The sequence below is a fragment of the Bubalus kerabau genome, chromosome 3, assembly GCF_029407905.1.
Source record: "Bubalus kerabau isolate K-KA32 ecotype Philippines breed swamp buffalo chromosome 3, PCC_UOA_SB_1v2, whole genome shotgun sequence".
Taxonomy (NCBI): Eukaryota; Metazoa; Chordata; class Mammalia; order Artiodactyla; family Bovidae; genus Bubalus; species Bubalus kerabau.
Genome location: NC_073626.1, coordinates 100,495,891 through 100,522,037, shown reverse-complemented (window position 1 = coordinate 100,522,037; position 26,147 = coordinate 100,495,891). Strand labels below are relative to the sequence as shown.

Sequence of the window (26,147 nt, the reverse complement as noted above, 5' to 3'; positions counted from 1 at the left end):
GCTGAACACAGCTGAAAGAACCAGTACAGCACCAGGCACATGAAAACGCTTGGGGAGCCAGAAGAGTGGTCATGAACGTTTTGAAAGCTTGTCTAATGGAAGATGGGCTCAGTAAGCATTTCTCATCCTACAAGAAACAGCCCATAGTGGGGTCATGAGGTCAATTTAAAGACAGAAGACTTGCAGTAAGTGCTGTTTCATAAAATGCTTGTCATAAGCGTGAGTGTGTGTGTGTGCACATGCATGTGCACCGTGTCATGCAAATGGATTTCTTTCAAAACAGTTTGCAAGGCTGTGAAATAGACACAGTTATTAGAAAGACATATTTCAATACAGTAGAAGGAAAACACCTCAAACAAGTGAAACTGCCTCAAAACAGGGTTTATTATTATCAATGGCAGACAGCTTCCAGCCTCTGAAAGACTCCAAGCAGCGCTAAAGGGATAAATTGTCAAGGTGGATATTCACGTTGGTGGAGAGTTAAATGTAAGGAATTCTCAGTGTCTGCCCCATGCTATGAGACTGTCTGTCTAGACCACAGGCCCTTAACTACCTCTGAAGGAACAATTACAAGGGAAACAACTCCACGAAGTCACAGGGATGAATGTATATGCAGCCTGACATTTCATTTGGTCATTTATACTGGAATAGAATCTCTGTGAAAGGAAACGTTGTAAATGATACTTAAGACCAAGGTTCTCAGCCTAGACAGACATCAGAATCACGTGGGGAACTTGTAAAAGGTACCCATGCTTGGATCCCAACATATCTCAATTAAAACACTGGGGCCCAAAATTTGTATTTTGTTTCATGTTCTCCGTTGTAAACCACTGATTTATATGTAAAAAGCATAATGATGATGATTTATGAAGCACAGAGGGACATGAAGATCAAGAAAAGAAAGGACTGGAAAATATCAAATGAAGGGTTTTGGATTCTACTCTGGATACAGAGAGCTGAAAAGAGAATCACTCCCATGCTCACAAATAAAACAGATTAACTGCAAGTTCATGACTCTCTTGAGTCTATTAGACAGCTGAGGTCACAGGGGGAACAAAGTAGCCCAGAATCTGAGAGAACCAGGCACCTGAAGAAAGAGACAAGATATGGCACTTCTTTACCCAAGGCAGATGTGCCTGGACACAAGCATCAAGTAACAAATAACAATGGAACCCTGGTGGGGGAGTTGAAAGAGTGTGGACACACATCACTTGGAGGCACATGGCGCAAGGAAGACCCAAGCCTCACACTGAAACAATGAGAAAAGTCCTGCTGCAAACCAGCCCCAACTCTAAACTCAAGGTGTCACTAGAGGAAGCTGAAGTCTGTGGGGCATTGAGGAGAAGTACACCCACAACAAACCTCAAATCCAGTCCTAACCAGAACGATCAACTCCCCACACTAAAGGCCTAGTGGAAACACAAAGGCATTCTCATTTACAGGCATAAAAACTATCTCAGTCTCTAATGTCCTACAGAAGATGTCCATGTCTTGACAAAACATTATAGAGCATACAAAAAGCAAGAAAAAAACACTGCCAAGAGACACAGCCATTAATAGAACCAGATTCAGAATTGACACAGATGGGAAAGCTATCAGACACAGTATTTAAAATAACCATAATTAGCACAAAAAGACCCTAATGGAAAGAAGAGTGAACAACATGAAAGATCAAATGTATAATTTTAACACAGATAAAAACTATAAGAAAGAATCAAAAGGAAATGCTTGAACATCTAAACACAGTAACAGAAATGAGAAACATTCTCCACAGGCATACTTCAGTAGATTTGATGCATCCAAGGAAACAATCAGTGAACTTGAACATAGGTCAACAGAAATTACAACTAAAACAAGAAGAATCAAAAGAATGAAACAAAAACAAATAATCAAGATTTCAGAAGAGGGAAAAGAGTATAGGGCAGAAAAAATATCTATTGAGAATTTTCTAAAAGTAGTGTCAGATACCAAACCACAGAACCAAGAAGCTCAAAAACACTATGGAGAATAAAAGTCAAGCATATAAGCACAAGCTGGAATCAAGAATGCTGGGAGAAATATCAATAACCTCAGATATGCAGATGACACTACCCTTATGGCAGAAAGTGAAGAGGAACTCAAAAGCCTCTTGATGAAAGTGAAAGTGGAGAGTGAAAAAGTTGGCTTAAAGCTCAACATTCAGAAAACCAAGATCATGACATCCGGTCCCATCACTTCATGGGAAATAGATGGGGAAAGAGTGGAAACAGTGTCAGACTTTATTTTGGGGGACTCCAAAATCACTACAGATGGTGATTGCAGCCATGAAATTAAAAGAAGCTTACTCCTTGGAAGGAAAGTTATGACCAGCCTAGATAGCATATTAAAAAGCAGAGACATTACTTTGCCAATAAAGGTCCATCTCGTTAAGGCTATGGTTTTTCCAGTGGTCATGTATGGATGTGAGAGTTGGACTGTGAAGAAAGCTGAGTGCCAAAGAATTGACGCTTTTGAACTGTGGTGTTGGAGAAGACTCTTGAGAGTCCCTTGGACTGCAAGGAGATCCAACCAGTCCATTCTAAAGGAGATCAATCCTGGGTGTTGATTGGAAGGACTGATGCTAAAGCTGAAACTCCAGTACTTTGACCACCTCATGCGAAGAGTTGACTCATTGGAAAAGACTCTGATGCTGGGAGGGATTGGGGGCAGGAGGAGAAGGGGACGACAGAGGATGAGATGGCTGGATGGCATCACCGACTTGATGGACATGAGTTTGAATGAACTCCGGGAGTTGGTGATGGACAGGGAGGCCTGGTGTGCTGTGATTCATGGGGTCACAAAGAGTCGGACACAACTGAGTGACTGAACTGAATATGCACATATGTGCACATGTGCAAGTGCATGCGCGCGCACACACACACACACACACAGGCATGTCAGAGGCTGAAAACCAAAGACAAAAAGAGAATCTCAAAACCAGTGGGAGAAAATGAAACATTAAATACAAAGGAACAAAGATAAGAATTTCAGAAGACACTTTGTCAGAAGATATTCAAATAAGAGAAAGAAGCAACATCTTGGAAGTACTGAAAGAAAACTGTCAACCCATAATTCTATACCTAGTGAAAATATATTTCAAAAAATGAAGGGGAAATGACTGCAACAGGCAAACAAAAACTATAAAATTCACTGGCAGGAGACCTACACTACACGAAATACTAAGGTTTTATGCACAGAAAGAATATGATGCCAGACTGAAATCTGGATCTACACAAAGCAATGATAAGTCCTAGAAATGGAATAAATGAAAGTCAAATACAATCCTTTTTCTGATATTAAAATTGCTATAAAAAGTAACTGAATGTTTAAAGCCAAGAGTAAGCAACTATGGCGTGCAAAGCAAAATCCATTCTACAATCTGTTTTAGTATTACCTATGAGCAGAGTGGTTTTTATATTTGTAAAGTGCTGTTTAGGAATAAAAGAAGTATATGTAGCAGAAACCATATATGGCCTCAAAGCAAAATGTTTACTTTCTGGGCCTTTACAAAAAAGGCGGCGGGGAGCTTGCTGACTCCTGGTCTAAAATAAAAATAGTAACAATGTTTTGTTTACAGCATATGTAGAAGAAAAATGATGACAACAATAGCAGAAAGGAAGGATTATAAATATACTGCTTTAAGCTCCTTAGACTACACATGAAACAGTCAATCACTAAAAATGTTAAAGAAGCATAAGTAAGAAGTGGAGATAAAAGGGAATCATAGAAATTCTCAGGTATTAGGGAAACAGAGAGAACATAACTAGCAAGTGGTAGGTTTGTAACTAAGCCATATTAAAAGCATAGTAAAAGTGAATGGTCCAACACACCACTTAAACACAGATATTGTCAGATTAAAAAAATAAGACCCAACTATCTGAGTTCCACAATGAACCTGTCTTACATATACAGACACAGACAAGTTAAAATTAAAAAAATAGGAACAGATATGGATACAAACACTAAGAACAAGAAAGCTGAGGTAGCTAAATTGTGCTTGTTTAGTTGCTAAGTTGTGTCTGACTCCTTTGTGACCCCATGGACTGAGGTTCACCAGTGTCCACTGTCCATGCAATTCCCCGGGCAAGAATACTAGAGTGGGTTGTCACTTCCTTCTCCAAGTAGTATATTATTAACACCCCAAGTAAACCCCAGAACAAGGAATATTAACAAGGGTAAAAATGAATATTATCTAATGAAAACAGGATCAATTCTTCAAGAGGACACAACAATCCTAAATGTATATGCACTGTGGAATTAAAGAAACTTCAGCTAAAATTGAAGTTGGAATAGCACATATGGGGAGCTCTCAGGCCCCTATCATGCAGTATCAATTACTCCAAACAACAAAGTATTTCTGCTGCTCCCACTGCTGGAAGACAGCCCAGGCAATCAGAGACTAAAGCAGCACAACTGATGAGAAGTCTCCATACACTGAACTCCTAGCTTCCTGCGACAGGTGTGTGTGTGCGTGCCAAGTTGCTTCAGTCGTGTCCAACTGTTTGCAACCTCATGGACTGTAGGCCGCAAAGCTCTTCTGTCCATGGGATTCTCAGGCAAGAATACTGAAGTGAGTTGCCATGCCCTCCTCCAGGGCACCTTCCCAACCCAGGGATTGAATTCATGTCCCTTATGTCTCCTACATTGGCAGGCAGGTTCTTTATGGCTAGCACCCTCTGGGAACCATCCTGCAACAGGACTCTTTGGTTATTACAGTCTCTCCCAAGTTCCTGCTTTTACCCATAAAAGCAAGTTCCCCTTCCTTGTTCTTTGGATTTGCCTATGGTCCACCATGGTTCACATATCCTGAATTGCAACTTCTCTGGCTATTCCCAAATAAACTTGCCTTCACTAGAAGAATAACGGGCTATTACATAAGCTGCACTTAGAAACAAATGGTCAAAATATATGAATCAAAAAGTGATAGAACTGAAAACATAAGTTTAAAATCCACAACTGTAGTTGGAGAGTCTAACATGCCTCTCTGTAATTGACAAAACAAGTAGGCAGTCAGGACACAGGACACTTGAACAACCCTATGAGACAACTTGAACTAATATTTCTGGAACATTCTACCCAACAGTAGCAGAATGCACATTCTTTTCAAGTGCACACTGAACATTCACCAAAATAAACCATATTTTGGGCCATGATACAAACATGAACTAATTTTAAAGAATAAAAGTCATGCAAACTATAATATGGAATAATAATAAGAGAATTAAACTAAAAATCACTAACAAGAAGACTTCTGGAAAATTCCCAACTACTTGAAAAGTTAATGACACACTTTGAAATAATACATGGGTCAAGAGGAAGTCTGAAGGAAAAATTTAAATATATAAAAATGAAAATATACACATCAAAATTGTGGAATGCAGGCTAAAGCAGTAGTTAAAGGGAAATTTAAAGCATTAAATGCTTATCTTTTAAAACTGAGGAAAAATCTCAGATCAGTAATATATGCCTACCCCTCAAAAAACAGGAGTGTTAATTAAACCCAAAGCAAAGTGAAGGAAATAAAAATGGCAGAAACTCAATAAACTTAAAAATAGAAGAACAGGCAAACTTCATGAAATCAAAATCTGTATTCTTGAAAGATCAATAATGATGATGATAAACTTCTAGACAGACTAAGAAAACAATTGAAGACACAAATTACCAATGTCAGGAATAAAAGGGGAAACATAACTACAGACCCCACAGACATTAAATGGATAAAGGAGAATACTACAAAAATTCTATATCCATAAATTTGACTACTTAAGACAACAAATTCCTAGAAAGATATAAACTATCAAGACTTATCAAGAAGAAATAGGTGACCTGAATTGTCCTCTATGTATTCAAGAAGTTAAACTGTAGTTTAAAAACCTTCTGTCAATGAAAACTCTAGGCTGAGATGGTTTCACTAATGAATTCTATCAAACACTGAAGGAAGGAAAAATAGCAATCATACACAGTCCCTTCCAAAAATACACCACAACCAAGTAGGATTTATCCTAGGAACACAAAGCTGGTTCAACATTTGAAAATCAATCAGTGTAACTTATCACAGTAAATATGAATAAATTGCATGATCCTGTCAATAGAGAAAAAGCATTCAACAAAATTCAAAACCTATCCACAATAAAAACTTTCAGTATATAACAGATACAAGTGAAATTCCTTAACTTCATGGGGTATCTACAAAAAAATCTCAGCTAACATCATACTTCATAATGAAAGATTGAGTTCAGTTCAGTCGCTCAGTCGTGTCCGACTCTTCTCGACCCCATGAATCGCAGCACGCCAGGCCTCCCTGTCCATCACCAACTCCCGGAGTTCACGAAAACTCATGTCCATCGAGTTGGTGATGCCATCCAGCCATCTCAACCTCTGTCGTCCCCGTCTCCACATGCCCCCAATCCCTCCCACCATCAGAGTCTTTTCCAATGAGTCAACTCTTTGCATGAGGTGGCCAAAGTACTGGAGTTTCAGCTTTAGCATCAGTCCTTCCAATCAACACCCAGGACTGATCTCCTTTAGAATGGACTGGTTGGATCTCCTTGCAGTCCAAGGGACTCTCAAGAGTCTTCTCCAACACCACAGTTCAAAAGCATCAATTCTTCAGCACTCAGCCTTCTTCACAGTCCAACTCTCACATCCATACATGACCACTGGAAAAACCATAGCCTTGACTAGACGGACCTTTGTTGGCAGAGTAATGTCTCTGCTTTTTAATATGCTATTTAGGTTGGTCATAACTTTCCCTCCAAGGAGTAAGCGTCTTTTAATTTCATGGCTGCAATCACCATCTGCAGTGATTTTGGAACCCCCCAAAATAAAGTCTGACACTGTTTCCACTCTTTCCCCATCTATTTCCCATGAAGTGATGGGACCAGATGCCATGATCTTCGTTTTCTGAATGTTGAGCTTTAAGCCAACTTTTTCACTCTCCTCTTTCACTTTCATCAAGAGGCTTTTGAGTTCCTCTTCACTTTCTGCCATAAGGGTGGTGTCATCTGCATATCTGAGGTTATTGATATTTCTCCCGGCAATCTTGATTGCAGCTTGTGTTTCTTCCAGCCCAGCGTTTCTCATGATGTACTCTGCATATAAGTTAAATAAGCAGGGTGACAATATACAGCCTTGACATATTCCTTTTCCTATTTGGAACCAGTCTGTTGTTCCATGTCCAGTTCTAACTGTTGCTTCCTGACCTGCATATAGGTTTTCCAAGAGGCAGGTCAGGTGGTGTGGTATTCCTGTATCTTTCAGAATTTCCCACAGTTTATTGTGATCCACACAGTCAAAGGCGTTGGCATAGTCAATAAAGCAGAAATAGATGTTTTTCTGGAACTCTCTTGGTTTTTCAATGATCCAGCAGATGTTGGCAATTCGATTTCTGGTTCTTCTGCCTTTTCTAAAACCAGCTTGAACATTTGGAAGTTCACAGTTCACATATTGATGAAACCTGGCTTGGAGAATTTTGAGCATTACTTTACTAGCATGTGAGATGACTGCAATTGTGCGGTAGTTTGAGCATTCTTTGGCACTGCCTTTCTTTGGGATTGGAATGAAAACTGACCTTTTCCAGTTCTGTGGCCACTGCTGAGTTGTCCAAATTTGCTGTCAGAGGCGGCAGCCAAGAGGAGCTACCCCGCACCCAGGGTCAGGGGCGGTGACTGAGGGGAGCACCCCCATGTCCAAGAAGCAGCGGCTGCATGGGCGCAGGAGGGCCCAGAGGAGCTACTTATTACATGGTCCTGGTGGCCGTGTAATAAGTGACACCTGGGACAGTTAGTGCTTGGGAGGGTTGGAAGGGAGGCCAGGGCAGCCGTCTAATAGATGACACCTGTGCGGGTGCAGGAGGGCCGAGAGGAGCTACTCCACGTTCAAGGTCAGGAGGGGCGGCTGTGAGGAGATACCTCTCCTCCAAGGTAAGGAGCAGCTGGAGCAACTGTGAAAAGATACCCCACGTGCAAGGTAAGAGAAACCCAAGTAAGATGGTAGGTGTTGGATGAGGGCATCAGAGGGCAGACACACTGAAAGCATAATCAGAGAAAACTAGTCAATCTGATCACAGGGACCACAGCCTTGTCTAACTCAATGAAACTAAGCCATGCCGTGGTGTGGGGCCACCCAGAACGATTGGGTCATGGTGGAGAGGTCTGACAGGATATGGTTCACTGGAGAAGGGAATGGCAAACCACTTCAGTATTCTTGCCTTGAAAACCCCATGAACAGTATGAAAAAATGAAAGATTATTTCTCCCCTATCATAAGAAAAGGCAAGAATGTTCTCTCTCACCATTCCTATTCAACACTGTACTAGAACTCTTATTAGAATAAGTCAAGGAAAAGAAATAGAAGGTATCCAGATTGGAAAGGAAGAAATAAAAGTATCTTTATTTACAGATAACATGACTGTCTGTGTAGAAACCCTTCAAAGAATCTACAAGTAAACCTCTTAAATAAGTGACTTCAGTGAGGTAACAGAATACATCAAAATGCAAAAATCGATTGTATTTCTAAGCATTAGCAACAAGAACAACCTCCAAAATGAAATACTAAATTATAAATCTACAAGACATGTAGAAGATCTATATCCTGAAAATTACTGAATGCTGATAAAAAATTTAAATAAAACAGAAATAAGGCATGAAGAGATAAGCAATATTGTGTTCATGGATTGAAATACTGGATATTGTAAAGATGTCAACTCTTTCTAAATGAATCTATAGATTCAATGCAATCCTATTCAAAAATCCCAGAAGGATGTTTCGTAGATATTGACAAGCTGACTCTACAATTTACATGAACAGTCCATGGAACTAGGAGAGCCATGATGATTTTGAAAAGGAATAAAATTGGAGGATTTATACTACCTGTTTTCAAAATTCATTATAAAGTCATAGTATCTAGACAGTGTAGTGCTGGCACAAAGTAGGCATATAGATCAATGGAATAAAATTGAGAATCCAGGAAAAAAATCCTTATGATTATGGCCAATTGATTTTCTACAAAAATGTCCATACAATTCAATAGGAAAAGGATAGTCTTTTCCATAAATGGTGCTGGAACAACTGAAATTCCACATGTCAAAAAAAATCTTCACTTGTAGCTTACATCTTATATACAAATTAACCCCAAATAGATCATAAACCCAAGTGTAAAACAAAACTATGAAATTTCTAGAAGAAAATGTAGAAAAGTTTCAAGACTTAGTTAAGCAAAGAATCTTAAGATACAACAAAAGTCTAATCCATAGAAAGACTGATACACTGGGTTACAAAAGTTAAAAGAACTTTTGCCCTGAGAAAGACACTGCTATGGGAATAAAAGGATAAGGCAGAGACTGAGAGAATTTATCTGAAAATCACATTTATGACACAGAATATGTACCCAGATTATGTAAAGAACTGTGAAAACTCAACAATAAGAAAACAAACAACCCAAGAAAAATAGGCAATCAAAATTACCTCTGGGTAACACTTGTATGCTATACATTTGAATTTATTTATTTCCACAGCCAGTCATGAGTCCAAGCTTAAATCTTCACCATTTTTTATTTATACCATATTACTTGACTCTCAAATTAGGCTTTTGACCTTTGTTAACTTTTAATGAACTTCATACTGATCTAAAAAAAATACTATACTGTTTCTTCCTATCAAATAAAATTGGCTCTTTTCACACACACTCCAGAAATTATAACTTTCTGAGGCATCAAAAATTTACATTGAAACTTTTAAAATAATGAACCCTAAGCATAAATCACTACATTTTTAATCACTTCCTTCTTCCCCTGCTACCAAATCTAAATGATTCTGGACACAATGATGAAAGAAAGGACCCCCACTCTCCCTTTCTTCGTTCATATTCATCATCATTTGTGGTGGTGGCTGGTGGGATTTAGTTCCTATGTCATGTCCAGCTTTTGCAAACCCATGGATTGTAGCCCGCCAGGCTCTTCTGTCCATGAAATTGTCCAGGCAAGAATAATGGAATAGGTTGACATTTCCCTTTCCAGGGGATCTTCCCAACCCAGGAATTGAACCCACGTCTCCTGTATTGCAGGCAGTCTCCTGCATTGCAGGCAGATTTTTTACCACTGAACCACTGGGGAAGCTCCACATATCATGTTTCATAAGTCACTGTAAATCATGTTTGGGAACAATGTGAAGTATAGCAAAGAAATTCTGAAAATAGAACTGCCTTATGATCCAGCAATCCCACTGCTGGGCATACACACTGAGGAAACCAGAAGGGAAAGAGACACGTGTACCCCAATGTTCATCGCAGCACTGTTTATAATAGCCAGGACGTGGAAGCAACCTAGATGTCCATCAGCAGATGAATGGATAAGAAAGCTATGGTACATACACACAATGGAGTATTACTCAGCCATTAAAAAGAATACATTTGAATCAGTTCTAATGAGGTGGATGAAACTGGAGCCTATTATACAGAGTGAAGTAAGCCAGAAAGAAAAACACCAGTACAGTATACTAATGCATATATATGGAATTTAGAAAGATGGTAACAATAACCCTGTGTACGAGACAGCAAAAGAGACACTGATGTATAGAACAGTCTTATGGACTCTGTGGGAGAGGGAGAGGGTGGGAAGATTTGGGAGAATGGCATTGAAACTGTAAAATATCATGTATGAAACGAGTCGCCAGTCCAGGTTCGATGCACGATACTGGATGCTTGGGGCTGGTGCACTGGGACGACCCAGAGGGATGGTATGGGGAGGGAGGAGGGAGGAGGGTTCAGGATGGGGAACACATGTATACCTGTGGTGGATTCATTTTGATATTTGGCAAAACTAATACAATTATGTAAAATTTAAAAATAAAATAAAATTAAAAAAAAAAAAAGAAATTCTGCATAAAAGAAATCCTTTAAGATCAAGTTATTCAATATGTAATCCTCTTCCTCCAAGTGAAGGTCTTTTTTTTGCCCCATACCATGCCAGCTCAGGCCATATTGCTGCCAAGTCGCTTCAGTCGTGTCCGACTCTGTGTGACCCCATGGACTGCAGCCTACCAGGCTTCTCCATCCATGGGATTCTCCAGGCAAGAACACTGGAGTGGGTTGCCATTTCCCTCTTCAATGCATGAAAGTGGAAAGTGAAAGTGAAGTCACTCAGTCGTGTCTGACTCTTAGGGACCCCATGGACTGCAGCCTACCAGGCTCCTCTGTCCACGAGATTTGCCAGGCAAGAGTACTGGAGTGGGGTGCCATTGCCTTCTCCCCAGGCCGTATTACTCGGCTATAAACCAGAGAGAGCAAACTTTGATGTTTTCCAACACTGTGCCCAGCTTGTTTCCAAGTACTGCAGTCTTCTCTTTTCATTATAGTACTTATCATCTGACACAGCAGGCAAACAAACATATCTCCTTCCTAAAGTGTGAGCTCCATGAGAACAGAACCTATGTCCTTCTCATATACTCTTTATATTCCCAGAGCAATGTCTGCCACACAGTGGGTGTTCAATAAATATGTGTGAATGAATGACTGTCCAAGGCATCTCTCTACTTTATCCCCTCACACTCTTCCAGGGACCCTGAGCAGGACTGCTGATGGAAACAACAAAATATGCTGCCCTCCACTCCCTTCTTTTTTCCAGGATTAGTGACTAGATCTTTCTGCCAAGTTCTATGCTAAGTAGATACTGAGGATGAAGGATCATGAGAAGTAGCACCCTGGTGGCCCAATCGAACGCCAAATGCCTACCGTGTCCACCATGTCAAATGGAAACAAACAGCAGCTCACTTCAAACTTCAATGAAAACAGGCGAAATGCTCCCAAAGCAGTGGACAGTAGAGGCTGGTTTCCTACTGAACAGTAATAAAGTATCCACTCGCTGAGAATCTTTCTCTAATCCAGGACCTGCAACTACCTGCATCTTCACCAAGTCCCAGCCTGTTTGAAGACAGGTAACACCACCAAAGTCATGACTGAGAGCAGATGTTCTCAATAACGGACAGGGAGAGGGTGAAGGGGATGCTGGGGGGTGGGAGGCAGAGTGGAACCAGCTGTGAGGCTTTTTCTAATTATACTCAGCCCCTCCCTAAACCACCCACAGTTACCCCCATAGAGTGAGCTGCTGTTGCCCTCACTAGGGAAGTATGAAAGACTCAAACACATCTCCAGGTTCTGACTGTAAGTTCTTTGAGGGATGGGACCGAGATTTAGGCTTCTTAGTGATACCCAGAGTGGTTCTCTTGTCTCTACCTGTGCCTCCAACCTCAGCCCCTTCCCTCCTCAGTCACATCCTACACTTCTGTTGTCCTGAGCTTCTCCTGTCTGCCCACAAGGCCATGTCTTTCATCATCTGTTACCACCTCTGGGAGACTCGGATGACTGCCTACTAACAGCCTGACAGGCAGTTTCACTTTCTGTCTGGCTAACAGAATTCCGATTTTCAGATATGGGCACCAATGTGCTCAGGGAATGTGATCCTTCCCCAGCTCCAGAACATGGCTTGGCCATGACAGTCACAGACACTTTCTCCTCCTTTCCCAGTGATGGTTGAGCATGGACATATGAGCATTCTGGCCAGCAACACAGGGAACTTCTGAGAAATTTTGACTCTTGTTATCTAGAGAATCATTGAGAAGCAAGATGTCTCCTCCCCTTTTTGGTTTAGCTGTTTAGCATGTGAAGGCATGATGGAGCTCCAGTCACCCTGTGGCAGGGCAGGGAAAAGCAAGAGAATCTTTAAGCAGCCAACCCAGAGCTGTGGCCACTTTGAACCACCTACCTCTAGAATTCTTAAGTATGACAGTAAAGTAACCCAAATTATGTTCCTCAGAACAGAAAGTACCAAACAACAGAAAGAGAACAAGCCTGGCAATCCTATGGGAGACCCTGGATCAAGCTATACTGCTTGGCCTGGGAAGTCCCTCCAACTTTTCCTCCTCAAGTGGCCCTACTCATCTTCAGTTTACAGCTCAATCAGTTTCCTTGGGAAGTCTTTGATTGTCCCCAGTTAAATATTCACAAACTCTGTTATCTGCATATCTGCCTCTCCAACTAGACTGTGAGCTTCTCAAAGCAAACATTTTCACCCTTGGCAGAGGCACTGTTATATGTTAGGGAATAATTAAATATTGAATGAATGAATAGATGGATGAATAAATGAATGAACCAACAAGCAAACAAAAAATCAAAGGATAAACATGCAGGACACCTTCTATGCCTTGGATAAAACCTGATGACTGACAGATGGAATATGGCACCCAAACCGTCTATCTTCTACCAAAGTCTTCCTTTAGGTGGTGGTGAGTAAAGGCTGAAATAGGACAATGAACAGGTCCTATTTTATCTGCTCAGAAGTCAGACTTCTCATCGGAGAAGGCGATGGCACCCCACTCCAGTACTCTTGCCTGGAAAATGCATCCTCATGGATGGAGGAGCCTGGTAGGCTGCAGTCCATGGGGTCGCTGGGAGTCGGACACGGCTGAGTGACTTCACTTTCACTTTCATGTATTGGAGAAGGAAATGACAACCCACCCCAGTGTTCTTGCCTGGAGAATCCCAGGGACGGGGGAGCCTGGTGAGCTGCCGTCTATGGGGTCACACAGAGTCGGACACAACTGAAGTGACTTAGCAGCAGACCTCCCATTGGGAACTATTCTTGCCCAATCCCTGGCAGCTGGGGTGGGGCTGTCTATCATAGTGGCATCTGAGCCAAGCACTCACTCCTATGGTGGAAAACTACTCCCTGTCCATGGAGATGGCTTGGCCCCACTTTGGTTTAGCATATCAATAAGATTTGCTGTAAGAATGGAGGAGATGAAAAAAGTGAAAGATATCCCTACTAGTCTCCCCACCCACGCCCCAAAGGAACAGATAAACCTGAAAGTGCCAGTGCTTTTTATCACTCCATACTAAGAACCAGTCAACATGGCAGGAAAAAGAGCCAAGATTTGTGTGTGTGTGTGTGTGTGTGTGTGTGTGTGTGTGTATTTAATATATTTGTTGTTCAATCACCAAGTCATGTTTGACTCTTTGTGACCCCATGGACAGCAGCATATCAGGCTTCCCTGTCCTTCCCTATCTCCCAGAGTTTGTTCAAATTCTTGTTCATTGAGTTGGTCATGCTATCTAACCATTTGCCGCCCCATAGAGAGAGACAGAGAGAGAGAACAAGCCCAGCAACCCTATGTGAGCCTCTAGATCAAGCTATTCCTGAAGCAAACATCCTCAGCCTTTTCGTTTATGTGACCCAGTCAATTTCTATACTGCATAAGGCAATTTTCAAGGGACCAAAACCCAACTCAAAGAAGAATTCTGACAAATGCAGTCAGCAATAATGGAAGCAGACCAAACACATCCCTTCTGTATTCAGGAACTGTGTACTATCACTTCTCAAACTTGGCTTCTAGGATACTGTCAGGAAATAAGATAGCCTGGAGAAGACCTGACCATTAACAGGTCAGAGCAGGAAAAATGCCAGCCCCTGACACACACATCAGGGACTTCCCTGATATCTCAATAAGAGAGAATCCATCTGCCAATGCAACAGACTTGGGTTTGATCCCTGGGTAGGGAAAACCCCCTGGAGAAGGAAATGTCAACCCACTCCAGTATTCTTGCCTGGGAAATCCCATGGACAGAGGAGCCTGGTGGGCTACAGTCCATGGGGTAACAAGGAGCCAAATAGGACTGAGCCACTAAACAACACCACCACACATATCACCACCAACACCACCTAAAGGAGGGTAAATCTGAGCTTTCTGGATCTCCCTTCAATTCAGAAATGAGTTTGAACCTCTGGGAAGCACGGGGGTGTTACATTAACACATGGGGGGGAAATGGAGAGAAATTTCACCAAGCAAGATGCTATGGGCTTTATGAATATCCTATAACTTAAGGCTGTTGTAAATTGGAGAAGGAAATGGCAACCCACTCCAGTATTCTTGCCTGGAGAACCCCAACAGAGGAGCCTGGTGGGCTGTTGTCCATGGGGTCGCACAGAGTCGGCCACGACTGAAGTGACTTAGCATGCATACATGCATGCCATGATTATATTATAATACTCTTTTTATCTTTGAGCAAATTGAGAAACAGTGAGGTAATGTGGTCGGGGTCACACAGCTAGTAACTAGAATTTATATTCTAGATTTTCCCCACTTTATCGCTCTGATGGCCAGGGCCTGGGAGATGGGGCGCGACCCTTCGCCTCCACCCCAACTCCGACAGCGCCCCAGGACACACAGACCCGGATGAAAACTGACAGCCTTAGCCCCCTGCAGTCAGAGCAGCGTGCATACCCAGTTTTTTGGACGCCGCAGGTAACTAACCCAGGTGTCTGTCGGATTCTCAACACCAGCACCAAAAGTAAAGACTCGGGCAGAAGGAGCAGCGGCACCTGCGCGGCCCGGGAAGCGCCACCGAGAGAAAGGCGGGAGCTCGCCCCGGTCTCCCCCGTGGCTCGAACCCCCCGCCCAGCTCCGCGCTCTCCGCAGCAGCAAGCCCCCCTGTTCTCCCCACCAGCGCCCCGCAAACCCTGCCTCCGCACTGCCCAGGCCGCTCAGAGACCCGCGCAGCCCAGGTCCTGCCCCTGCACCCATCCCAGCTCCGACCCCGGGTAGATATTCGCATCTGTTCGCCCCCAGGCAGGTACGCGACCCCGACCCTCAGCGCCCCCGGCTCCCTTGCTCCCCCGGCGCGCCGGGCAGGGGGTGCCAGCATTGCCCACCGCGGCCGCGCGGTCCCGCAGGAACCGGCTCGGGACCCGCTGTCCCCCGCCCCCAGCGCGGTGCGCTCGCCCCGCTCACCTGCGCCGCTGTGCCCTCTGGGCCTGTCCTCGTGCCTGCTGGGTTCCCGGTTCCCAGCTCTCGGATCCCAATCCCGGGTCCTGGCTCCCGATTCAGGCTCGGTAGGCGCCCACAGACGACCCTGCGGCTCCTCCCTGCCCCGAGCTACCTGGGAAACCCGCGAAGGGGCGGAACAGGGCCGGGACAGGTGGGCCCCCGCCGCCACGAGCAGCCGGACTCTGGCTCCTCGGAGATCCTCCGCGGGGTGGAAGGGCAGTCCCGGCGGCCCTGTAATAAGTGACACCTGGGACAGTTAGTGCTTGGGAGGGTTGGAAGGAAGGCCAGGGCAGCGGTCTAATAGATGACACCTGCGCTGGCGCAGGAGTGCTGAGAGGAGCTACTCCACTTTCAAGGTCAGGAGGGGCGGCTGTGAGGAGATACCCCTCGTCCAAGGTAAGGAGCAGCGGCTGCGCTTTGCTGGAGCAGCCCTGAGGAGATACCCCACGTTGAAGGTGAGAGACCCCAAGTAAGACAGTAGGTGTTGCGAGAGGGCATCAGAGGGCAGACACACTGAAAGCATAATCAGAGAAAACTAGTCAATCTGATCACAGGGACCACAGCCTTGTCTAACTTAATGAAACTAAACCATGCCGTGGTGTGGAGCCACCTAGGATGATTGGGTCACGGTGGAGAGGTCTGACAGGATGTGGTTCACTGGAGAAGGGAATGGCAAACCATTTCAGTATTCTTGCCTTGAGAACTCCATGAACAGTATGAAAGGCAAAATGATAGGATACTGAAAGAGGAACTCCCCGGGTTGGTAGGTGCCCAATATGCTACTGGAGATCAGTGGAGAATGAACGGATGAAGCCAAAGCAAAAACAATACCCAGTTGTGGATGTGACCCGCGATAGAAGCAAGATCCGATGCTGTAAAGAGCAATATTGCATAGGAACCTGGAATGTCAGGTCCATGAATCAAGGCAAATTGGAAGTGGTCAAACAGGAGATGGCAAGAATGAACGTCGACATTCTGGGAATCAGCAAACTAAAATGGACTGGAATGGGTGAATTTAACTCAGATGACCATTATATCTACTACTGTGGGCAGGAGTCCCTTAGAAGAAATGGAGTAGCCATCATGGTCAAGAAAAGAGTTTGAAATGCAGTACTTGGATGCAATCTCAAAAACAACAGAATGATCTCTGTTCGTTTTCAAGGCAAACCATTCAATATCACGGTAATCCAAGCCTATGCCCCAACCAGTAATGCTGAAGAAGCTGAAGTTGAACGGTTCTCTGAAGACCTACAAGACCTTTTAGAACATACACCCAAAAAAGATGTCCTTTACATTATAGGGGACTAGAATGCAAAAGTAGGAAGTCAAGAAACACCTGGAGTAACAGGTAAATATGGCCTTGAAGTATGGAATGAAGCAGGGCAAAGGCTAATAGAGTTTTGCCAAGAGAATGCACTGATCATAGCAAACACCCTCTTCCAACAACACAAGAGAAGACTCTACACATGGACATCACTAGATGGTCAACACCAAAATCAGATTGATTCTATTCTTTGCAGCCAAAGATGGAGAAGCTCTATACAGTCAGCAAAAACAAGACTGGGAGCTGACTGTGGCTCAGATCATGAATTCCTTATTGCCAAATTCAGACTTAAGTTGAGGAAAGTAGGGAAAACCACTAGACCATTCAGGTATGACCTAAATCAAATCCCTTATGATTATACAGTGGAAGTGAGAAATAGATTTAAGGGACTAGATCTGATAGAGTGCCTGATGAACTATGGACAGAGGTTCGTGACATTGTACAGGAGACAGGGATCAAGACCATTCCCATGGAAAAGAAATGCAAAAAAAGCAAAATGGCTGTCTGGGGAGGCCTTACAAATAGCTGTGAAAAGAAGAGAAGCGAAAAGCAAAGGAGAAAAGGAAAGATATAAGCATCTGAATGCAGAGTTCCAAAGAATAGCTAGGAGAGATAAGAAAGCCTTCTTCAGTGATCAAAGCAAAGAAATAGAGGAAAACAACAGAATGGGAAAGACTAGAGATCTCTTCAAGAAAATTAGAGATACCAAGGGAACATTTCATGCAAAGATAGGCTCAATAAAGGACAGAAATGCTATGGATCTAACAGAAGCAGAAGATATTAAGAAGACGTGGCAAGAATACACAGAACTATACAAAAAAGAGCGTCACGACCCAGATAATCACAATGTGTGATCAATGACCTAGAGGCAGACATCCTGGAATATGAAGTCAAATGGGCCCTAGGAAGCATCACTATGAACAAAGCTAGTGGAGGTGATGGAATTCCAGTTGAGCTATTTCAAATCCTGAAAGATGATGCTGTGAAATGCTGCACTCAATATGACAGCAAATTTGGAAAACTCAGCAGTGGCCACAGGACTGGAAAAGGTCATTTTTCATCCCAATCCCAAAGAAAGGCAATGCCAAAGAATGCTCAAAGTACTGCACAATTGCTCTCATCTCACATGCTAGTAAAGTAATGCTCAAAATTCTCCAAGCCAGGCTTCAGCAATACGTGAACCGTGAACTTCCAGATGTTTAAGTTGGTTTTAGAAAAGGCAGAGGAACCAGAGATCAAATTGCCAACATCCGCTGGATCGTGGAAAAAGCAAGAGAGTTCCAGAAAAACACCTATTTCTGCTTTATTGTCTATGCCAAAGCCTTTGATTGTGTGGATCACAATAAACTGTGGAAAATTCTGAAAGAGATGGGAATACCAGACCACCTGACCTGCCTCTTGAGCAACCTGTATGCATGTCAGGAAGCAACAGTTAGAACTGGACATGGAACAACAGACTGGTTTCAAATAGGAAAAGGAGTACGACAAGACTGTATATTATCACCCTGCTTATTTAACTTATATGCAGAGTACATCATGAGAAACACTGGGCTGGAAGAAGCACAAGCTGGAATCAAGATTGCCAGGAGAAATATCAATAACCTCAGATATGCAGATGACACCACCCTTATGGCAGAGTGAAGAAGAACTAAAAAGCCTATTGATGAAGGTGAAAGAGGAGAGTGAAAAAGTTGGCTTAAAGCTCAACATTCAGAAAACAAAGATCATGGCATCTGATCCCATCACTTCATGGGAAATAGATGGGGAAACAGTGGAAACAGTGTCAGACTTTAGTTTTGGGGGCTCCAAAATCACCACAGATGGTGATTGCAGCCATGAAATTAAGACGTTTACTCCTTGAAAGGAAAGTTATGACCAACCTAGATAGCATATTCAAAAGAAGAGACATTACTTTGCCAACAAAGGTCCGTCTAGTCAAGGCTATGGTTTTTCCTGTGGTCATGTATGGATGTGAGAGTTGGACTGTGAAGAAAGCCGAGCACCGAAGAATTGATGCTTTTGAACTGTGGTGTTGGAGAAGACTCTTGAGAGTCCCTTGGACTGCAAGGAGATCCAACCAGTCCATTCTGAAGGAGATCAGTCCTAGGTGTTCTTTGGAAGGACTGATGCTAAAGCTGAAACTCCAGTACGTTGGCCACCTCATGTGAAGATTTGACTCATTGGAAAAGACTCTGATGCTGGGAGGGATTGGGGGCAGGAGGAGAAGGGGATGACAGAGGATGAGATGGCTGGATGGCATCACAGACTCGATGGACATGAGTTTGAGTGAAGTCCAGGAGTTGGTGATGGACAGGGAGGCCTGGCATGCTGCAATTCATGGGGTTGCAAAGAGTTGGACACGATTGAGGAACTGAACTGAGCTGAACCAGGACAGTGCTCGGATAGTGGTGGGAATCAGGGCCGGCCAGTTTCCACATAGCCTGTCCTGCTGGGGAAGTGGATCACAGAGAGTGGGGGCCGGACCCTGCCCAGCCCAAAGAAGGGAGGCCAGTCCCTGTCTTTGTGGGCTGTAGAAACCAAGAACTGAGACCCTCAGGGTCAAATTCATGTGGCCAAGGGCAAGTCAGAATTGGAAGAACTCAGAAAGGCTTTGTCTAACCGTTCCACCCTCCCCACCCCCACTTCAAATGATTCTTCCCCTTTTAAAAATAATGGCTTTAAACTATTAATAAAGTCATTTCAGATAGTGATGTTCCCCATACTCCACCCACAGACTGTAAGCAGGTGGGGCAGGAACCTCTCCTGTCCATGATGAATCACCAGACCAGTGAACAATCCCAGGAGAGTTAATACCTGGTCAATAAATGTGGTGTGATGAGGTCTTTTGAGTCCAGTCTCAAAAGACCTACTGGTCCCCTCCCCCCAACCCAGAGTCAAGCTGCCTGGTTTCCAGGCCACCCACCCTCTCTGCTCTGCTTGCCTCCCCTCCTAGTGCCCATCTGGAAGCTGGCTTCTAGAAGGTTTATGCACCCTGGGCACATTTGGAAGCTGTCAGGCAAATCTTTACCTCCTGAAGATGTCACAGGCAGAGGAACTCGGACATACAATGATGTCCTGCCAGTCCCACCCTGTGCAGGCACAGCTCAGAGTTTGTGCGACTGGCCTGACATCCCACAGCTGATAGCAGAGCTGACTGGGGGGCCCTGGTAGGCTGCTGTGCCTTGTGGACAGGAAGTCTTGACCTGCAGAAATGGTCAGGTTGAAGGAGGAAACAGAACAGGCTTAATCTTGAAAGCAGACTCCATCTTGGGCCGGACTGTGGACTTTGAGCTATATGCCCAGTATCTATGGAAACAACATGCCAACTGGAAAACCAGGCCCCCGGAAGGAAGAGCCCCAGGGCTCTCCATTGCCTAAAAGAATACCCTAATTATCTGTGTAACCGAACAGAATCATACATTCTATTATGCTTATTGGGGTATGACCACAAGCCTATTAAAATTGTCCACTGTTAACTACCTAGGCTTAAGGCATATGAATCACGGGTTAACTTTGATTGTATCTTTCTTTTTGCTTTGTTCAGACTAGTTTCAGGGAAACTTACACACTTAGGGTGTATCAGGTTTTCACAAAAACTGCTCGGGGTCCTTGGCTGAGAGGAGACTCTGCCTTGGGCCCTCCGGAGTAATAAACTGCACTCCACTCTCTGCATTGTCCTGAGTGAGTTTGTTTGCCGGAATGTGTGGCTACAACAAGGTGTGACCTGAGTCATTTGTTTTTACTAAGGCTGTGATGGTTTCAGTAACAAAGACGTGTCAAAATAGGAAAGAACAAATGTGGTGTATTTTTTGTGTATGTTCCATTAAACAAACGAATGGTCTTAACACAAACACTCATGCATGTGCACACACACCCACACAGGAGATGATGTGTGAGGCTGCTACTCAGACAATTTCAAGACTCATTAAAGAAATCCATTCCAGGCTTACTGCAAGAAATGCTGTACAGTATTAAAGGTGCATGGAGACTATTCTTCCTTGTAACTATGTCAATGCTTCCCTGGTGGCTCAGTAGTAAAGAATCTGCCTGCAATGCAGGAGATGCAGGTTCGATCGCTGGATCAGGAAGATATCCTGGAGAAGGGAAGGGCAACCCACTCCAAGATTCTTGCCTGGAGAATCCCATGGACAGAGGAGCCTTGTGGGCTACAGTCCATGGGGTCACAAAGAGTTGGACATGACTCAGTGACTAAACAACAGCAATAACAACAACAAACTATTTCAATACTCTTCAATGACTGCATATTAAACCTCAGAAGCCATAACGGGAGGCTGTCTGTTAAGGTGAAGTCAGGGCCAAGTGACCTGCCCACCCCGCCCCCCAACAATAGGCTCAAGACTCTCAAGGGGGACCCCATCCGCCTTCATCAGTAAGGCCTGCACAGATGGGTGTTTAAGATTTGGTGCTGCCTAGTTGACCACATCACACTGGGCAAGACCAACCTGGAAAAAAGTCACAGAGGATGCCCCACCCAGTGTGCCCTCCTCCAGCTGCACTCCCTCCATGGAGGGTGGGAAGGCTGGTGTCCTGGGTGGGGCTGTGAAGGGGCCTGCCCTTGGGATCTCCCCTTTTATCATCAGTTAAGGCTGAGCCCCGGAGTCCCCTGGGTCTCACCCACATGACATGGACCCAGCCCTTCTTGCATTCAGTTTCAGTCAGTGGAGTGTGTGATCCCCTGTGACTGAGGATCCTCCTGCTGTGTATGTGATCTTGGCTGGGCCAGCCCAGTAGGCGATGCCACCCAGGCTAGCCTGAGAATCATCAGGTAAGTGAATATAAGTTGGGCTGTGTGTGTGTGTGTGTGTGTGTGTGTGTGTGTCTCGCTCTCATATCCCTGTCTCTTTCCCATCAAGGGAGGAGATCCTATCCCAGGAAGCACTTCACGGAATGAGGGAATAGGACAGGGGAGGGAGCAAATCCCTAGGAGAACTTGAATGAGCAGGTTACCATGGGCCACTTAGTCCCCCCAGGACCTTAAGAGACACATGTGGCTCATACTTGGGCATTGTCTTCTTGAGTGGTGAGGAAGTTGAGGCATTTATGCACCAATTCCTGGGATAAACATGCCTCTGGGCTGCTCTGTGCATTGACTGAACAACCTCTGCTCTTCCAGAGAGAGCTGCCCAAGGCTTCCTCCTGCGGGAATTGTGTGTATGTCACCTCAGGGTCAGCCAGGGTCTGTGGGCAGGGCAGTGGCAACTTCAGCACAGGCATAGAACAGCAATTCTTCACTTGTAACTTTCTCATTCAATGTCACTTCTCCCTCCGTTTGTCACAAATAGTGTTCTTTCCTCCTTCGTGGACTCCTTCCTTCCTGGGATTCCTCCAAGAACTTCCACAGTGTTCGCTCTACCCAGGGATCTAGATCTAACTTGATTATGTTCGGCAGAAATCCAGGAAACCTCAGTCTGTCAATAGTCCTCTTATTTTGAGAGTAGTTGTCGCTGGCTCTATGCTGTTGAGACACTGATGATCAGGCCACCTGGCACCATGCCAGGCATTGCTGAAAACTCCACAGTGATGTGGTGAAGGGCACAGCATTCAAGTTTAATAACCTGGCTGCCTGGGGTGACGTGTGCCCATTAAAGTTGGAATTTTGATGATCCAGGTCCTGGGTTAGAGATGAGAATTCTTCAATTGTTTTGCTCATTTAATGTAATTCTGAGCCTCCCCAGAACGGGGTTCCTGAAGTTACCAGCTCTTTCGGGTTTTAAATAAGTACACATATTCCCCAGGCATTCCTATGGTGCCACAGCAGGTAAATGGGTCTGGGGAGCTTCCAGTTCTGGCTACAGACTACAACTAGAATGAGTCCTCAACATCTCAGCCTTTGAAATCAGATGTGACTCTTTGCTTTTCAGTCCCAAGGACTGACATTCTTTCCCATCCTCTCAGGGTGAATGACATTGTTGTAAGGCTAAGTCTCTATCTTCTCTCCCAGAGATGCGCAGAAGAAGAGGTAGTACTTAATAAGTAATCTTCTACCCAAGACTATCTCCTGCTGATCCTTATGCACACTTTTCTCTTTACTCAGTCAAGTTCTAAGACTATGAGAGAGCCTGGGATCTAAGGGTGAGGCTGAGGAGGGGATAGTAAATAAGGATAGAAATGTATGAACTGAGATAACGTCCCTTTTGGAGACGAAATACAGACAAAATTGGAAATTGGAAAGAAAGCTGGAAAGGCAGAGACACAGGAGAAAATAAGAAAAAGAGGAAGCATGTCTTTTTAAATCTTTACTATATTGAGAAAAAGAGGGCTTATATATATGACAATATCTTAATGTTCACAGGGAAATACATAAATCAGAGCAAAGTAATGTGGTTGCAGAGGACCATACAGGGAATTGCTCAGTGATCATAGGTTGGTGGTAGACCACAGGAAGTATATAACAATTGATACTGTTAAGCAATCTAGTTATATATATATATTTTTTTTTTTTTTTGAGGCAAAATCTGGATGTTGTCCTTCAAGATTTCTGCTACTGTGATTTCTACATATTGAACATATTGCCAATTCACCATATTTTTTCTTTTTAAAGTATATGTTTGTATATCAAATTCCTCTTCCTTGAACTGATGTACAATTTATCCACTCTTGTTTTCCATTGGACTAACTGGAAAAGTGTTAGTACATACAGTCATACGAAGTGGCAGCCACGAGGAGAGGCTGAAACCAGAAACGTCCAATGGTGCAGGTAGTGCCAACTGTGATATCCCTGTTTTATTTGTCACCCTAGAGTATGCCAAGAAATAGTGTGCTCAGTTTGGTGTTGGTAGAGGCTATTATGAACTGAATGTTGCTGATCCCTTCCCCTCCATTCATGTTGAAATACTGACCCCCGATATGATGGTATTGGTGGGGGTGGGGGTGGGGGTTGTGCACTATGAGTGGTGAGTAGGTCATGAGGGTGGAGTCTTCATAAATTATGTTGGTCCCTCTTGCTCTCTTTCTGCCATGTAATGGACTTCCCAGGTGGTGCAGTGGTAAAAGAATCTGTCTGCCAATACAGGAGATGTGGTTTCGATCTTTGGGTCAGGAAGTCCCTGGAGAAGCGAATGGCAGCCCACTCCAGTGTTCTTGCCTGGGAAATCCCATGGATGGGCAGCAGTCCACGGGGTGGCAAAGAGTCAAGCACCACTGAGCGAATGAGCACAAACACAAGGAGACAATGAGGAGTTTGCAGTCCGCAAGCCAGGAGAGTGTCATCACCCGAGTATGACCATACTGGCACCTGAATCCCAGCCCTTCAGGCTTCAGGACTGTGAGAAATAGATTTCTGTCATTTATATGCCATCCCATCTCTTGCATTTTGTTGTAGAAGCCAGGACTAACTTGGACAGAGATCCACTATCAAATGTCTCAGTATTTCTACAAATGCTGCAAGAACTTGTACAACCTTTTGATCTAGTCAGCTCTTTGGCACATTTTGGCAAGCCAGTTAATTCTCTTTATTTTCTTTGTCATAGAAGCATTAAGACTCTCAGGGCATTGCTATTCAAAACTTAGTTCTATAAGTAGGTCTGATCATTTTTCTTACTGATGGCATTATTTTAACTCTTACTTTTCATGAGAAACAGATGGAGAAACTGAACTATTATGGTCATAGATCCTGGATTCAAGAGGTTACAGCTTTAACTTCCTTATCAGACCACATTAGTTGTCTTTTTTTTTGATTGTCTACATCCATTCACTCAACAAATTCTTCCTGAGTACCTACTATATGTCCGACACTGAGGGTGTATACAAGGTTTTATTGGGCTTTGTAACAATAGGTCCTACCTTAAGAGCAGCAGAGAAGACACAAAAAAATAATAATACAGCTATAAAGATACAAATTTTCAAGAAGTCAGGGTACATGCAAGCAGTATCTGTCATATTATAAATGTGATTGGCTTCACCTTCAGGGCGAATGTATATGAGATGACCATCTTATTGTATTACTTTTTGTAATAAAGAGATTTTAAAATTTGAAACCATGCTGTAGTTTGCTTGTTTAGCTTGCAAGCATGAAGGAGGCTGGGCTGTTTGCTTAAGGAGTTATGCTGGACACGTTGAATTCAAGTTCTAACATATATTTTCCTCTTCAGTATTACCTTATCTGGTCCATAATAAGAAGAGAACAGAGTCTCTTCAGTCTACACTTACAAATTACATTTGAGTGTGATAATCTCATTTCAAAAGGGCTCTGGGTATGTGTTACTGCATTGCTCCTGAATAAACTCAGATGCATGCTGATTGATTAAAATAGTTATAAGACTAACTTCTCCTTTAAATTGAAAACAAAATCTCCATCTGTACATTTATTACACTTACTATGTCAACTTGGTTTAGGGATAGCTGGGGAACTTCAAAGCTAGATATATGACATGTGTTAAAAAAAATCTTTGGGCAGAATAGATATGGCCATTGAGGTAGAGTTCATCATCAGCTTGCCCAAGCCTGTGTCAGAGACCTTCAGAAGAATGGCTCATAATTTTCACAAATCATTTTGCTGCCAGAATGCTTTTGAGCTGGAAGGAGCTAAATATTCAGGCCATAACTTTAGAACTAAGTTCTCACCCTCTAAGGGACCTTTAAAACTTGTTCTATCATGTTTCATCCCTGTTTATTTCTGATCCTTCTAAAAATCTCACTTTCTTTCCCAACTATCTGTCATCACCTGGACTCTTTTCTACATATTGTTTGATACATCTCCTAATTTCTCTCTTGCCTCCAAAGTCCTTTCTCTGTATCCAGTTTACCTTTAGGCTCCTAAAATTCCTCACCTTCCCAAACACTATTATCCACCTGATACCCTAATGTCTTAATTCCTCAATCTCCACAACCACAACTGCCTCTCATATTCATAGCCTAATTTTCATCACTGTACTGGATATCAGTGCACTTAAGTCTGTGCCCTCTCTCTACCTGTCTGCAAAACTCCCAGTTCACTCCATCCATGTCACCTAATATGGTGAGAAAATCATG

The 26,147-nt window shown here is 43.6% G+C and overlaps 1 long non-coding RNA gene across 5 annotated transcripts; it reads left to right on the top strand.

Annotated features, from left to right (window-relative positions):
* Window positions 1-15,455: 15,455 nt before the first annotated feature.
* Window positions 15,456-25,144, top strand: LOC129646446 (uncharacterized). 5 transcript variants are annotated; one of them, XR_008711926.1, is made up of 4 exons: window positions 15,456-15,606; window positions 21,827-21,942; window positions 23,626-23,874; window positions 24,153-25,144. It is a non-coding gene; the product is annotated as an uncharacterized LOC129646446 (long non-coding RNA). The 5 variants fall into 5 exon arrangements; XR_008711924.1 differs by lacking the exon at window positions 15,456-15,606 and adding an exon at window positions 16,097-16,228; XR_008711927.1 differs by lacking the exon at window positions 15,456-15,606 and adding an exon at window positions 16,100-16,228 and having other exon boundaries at window positions 23,803-23,874.
* The last annotated feature ends 1,003 nt before the right edge of the window (window positions 25,145-26,147 follow it).